The sequence below is a fragment of the Zea mays genome, chromosome 2, assembly GCF_902167145.1.
Source record: "Zea mays cultivar B73 chromosome 2, Zm-B73-REFERENCE-NAM-5.0, whole genome shotgun sequence".
Taxonomy (NCBI): domain Eukaryota; kingdom Viridiplantae; phylum Streptophyta; class Magnoliopsida; order Poales; family Poaceae; genus Zea; species Zea mays.
This window is the reverse complement of record NC_050097.1, coordinates 20,003,754-20,006,996: the sequence shown is the minus strand read 5'-3', so window position 1 is coordinate 20,006,996 and position 3,243 is coordinate 20,003,754.

Sequence of the window (3,243 nt, the reverse complement as noted above, 5' to 3'; positions counted from 1 at the left end):
CCTTCCCATTTTAGCTGCAGCTTGCCTACTGTATCTGGGTTGGCCACTCTCCGAAGCACCAAATGTCCTGGCTTGATGTTCTTCAACCGAACCTTTCTGTCACGCCATTTTACTGTTTCGGCTTGGTATTTATTGATGTTTTCCACAGCCTGAAGCCTGATCCCCTCTATAGCATCCTTTTCCATAGAGCAATCAGCTTCATCTTCGCCTTCTGCCGAAGCTATTGTTCTTATAGATCCTGCTTTGGCTTCTTCCGGTGTTATTGCTTCGTCGCCGAACAATAGTTTAAATGGCGTAAAGCCTGTTGATCTTGACGCTGTTGTGTTATGGCTCCACACCACTTTGATTAATTCTTCTGGCCACTTTCCCCTGGGCCGATTGAAGATTGACTTCATTATTCCTGTCATTATGATCCCATTGGCTCTTTCGACTAGTCCATTTGATTCTGGATGCCGAACTGACGCAAAATGGATCTTCGTGCCAATTTGGTCACAAAACTCTCTAAAAGCTTCGAAGTCAAACTGCGTTCCATTGTCCACAGTAATGGCCTTCGGCACTCCGAAGCGACAAACAATGTTTTGCTAGAAAAACTTTTGGACGGTGACCGAAGTTATTGTGGCTAAAGGCTTTGCCTCAATCCACTTAGTAAAATATTCCACTGCCACTACAACATATCTTAAATTTCCTTGTGCTGGTGGTAGCGGACCTAACAAATCAAGGCCCCACCTTTGTAACGGCCAAGTGGGCTATATTAACTGAGTTAGAGACGAAGGTTGTTTTTGATCTCTTGCACATTTCTGACAACCTTCGCACTTTTGCACTAGTTTCGCTGCATCCGAAGCTGCTTTTGGCCAATAAAATCCTTGGCGAAAAACTTTTCCCAACAAAGGCCTAGATCCGATATGAGATCCACACAGGCCTGCATGTATTTCCTTCATCAATTCTATACCTTCGGCTCTGGACAAACACTTGAGCAACGGGGAACAGACCCCACGCTTATATAATTCCCCTTCTATAATAACACATGGTCGAGCTCTTGCTTCTATCCTTCTGTTGTAAGCTTCGTCATCCGAAAGAAAATTACCCTGAAGGAAAGAGATGATTTCAGTTCTCCAATCTTCACTATAGACAGGGGATATGTTGAGGACCGCTCTTTCAAGAAGCTCAACCGAAGGTGCTTTTATTGTTTCAAAAAATACATCCGAAGGTAAAGGCAGCCCCTGTGCCGCTGACTTGGCTAACAGATCAGCATATTCATTTTCTCCGCGAGGAATATTTTTGACAGAGAATCCTTCAAAGGAAGCCTCAATCCTTCGGGCTGTATCTAGATATTTTTCAAGCTTCGGATCTCTTGCTTTATAGATCTTGTCAATATGACCAGAAATAACTTAGGAGTCAGTTTTAAGAATAGCCCTTCTGATCCCCATTGCCTTTAATTTCCTAAGACCCAAGAGCAGAGCTTCGTACTCAGCAATATTATTTGTACAACTGAAATCAAGTCTTACCGCATAACAAGTTCTAACTTTGGAAGGTGAAACCAACACAGCAGCTGCTCCTGCTCCAAAGGTTCCCCAAGACCCATCGCAGAACACTGTCCATGCTTCGGCATCTTTATTCATTTCTTCTTCCTGAGCTCCTGGCGTCCAGTCAGCAATGAAGTCTGCCAACGCTTGGGACTGAATCGAAGATCTATGGACATAATCAATACAAAATTCATTGAGCTCTGCAGCCCATTTTCCAATCCTTCTAGTAGCTTCTCGGTTTCTTATAATATCCTTCAAAGGTTGTGAAGAAGGAACAATTATGTTGTAAGCTTGAAAATAATGCCGAAGCTTCCTGGAGGCCATCAAAACAGCATACAGTACCTTCTCCAATTCTGTATAATTTTTCTTTGATAAACTAAGAACTTCGGACACAAAGTATATTGGGGCCTGCTTTTTGACTTGGCCTTCAAGCTTCTCTTGAACAAGTGCTGCACTTACCGCTGAGTGCGAAGCTGCCACATATAATAACAAAGGAGCCCCTGGCATTGGTGGAGTTAATGTTGTTAGATCTATTAAATATTGCTTCAGCTCTTCGAAGGCTTTCTGCTGGACTGGTCCCCACTGAAAAACTTCAGCTGACTTCAGCACTTCGAAAAATGGCAAATTTCTCTCTGCTGATCTGGATATGAATCTGTTGAGAGATGCCAGTCTTCCTGTCAATCTTTGAGCCCCTTTCTTCGTACTTGGTGGTTCCATTCGAAGGATAGCTTCGATTTTGTTTGGATTAGCCTCAATTCCTTTTGTTGAAACTAGGCAACCAAGAAATTTCCCCTTCTTCACTCCGAAGACACATTTTTCTGGGTTTAGCTTTAAACCAGCCTGTCTAAAATTAGCGAAGGTCTCCTGCAGACCAGCAATGTGATTATCTTGCTTTGTGCTTTTTACAATGATATCATCAACATAAGTTAGCACATTCCTACCTATCTGAGAATGGAGAACGTTAGCTGTCATTCTGCTGAAGCTTCCTCCAGCATTCTTAAGCCCCTCAGGCATCCGAAGGTAACAATATGTTCCACTAGGGGTTATGAAGCTGGTCTTCGGTTCATCCTCCTTCTTCATCCAGATTTGATGATAGTCTGAATAACAATCCAACAGACTCATAAGCTCTGAAGAAGCTGCTGCATCAACCAAAGAATCTATCCTTGGCAATGGAAACTCGTCCTTCGGACAGGCCTTATTGAGATCAGTAAAATCGATACACATTCTCCATTTACCATTGGCCTTCTTCACCATAACAGTATTAGCCAACCATTCTGGGTATTTTACCTCTCTATTAACTCCAGCACTGAGGAGTCTTTTCACTTCATTCCGAGCACCTTCGGCCTTGTCATCAGACATCTTCTGAAGTCTCTGCTTTCTGGGTCTGAAAGATGGGTCAACATTGAGCGAGTGCTCAATAACATCCCTGTTAACTCCGCAAAGATCATTAGCTGACCAAGCAAAAACATCTTTATTGTTGAACAAAAACCATATCAAGGTTTTCTCCTGTTCTTCGGACAATTGAGATCCCAATAGCACCTTCTGCTCTGCTATGTCCTCACATAAGAGCATGGGTTTCGGCTGATCAGCCGAAGCAGCTTTTTCCCTTCTGAACTTGTACTACTCACAAGCTTCAGCTCCATCTATGTTATGGATCGCTTTTGAATCTGTCCAATTTCCTTCGGCCCTTCTGGCAGCTTCCTGACTTCCATGAATAGCG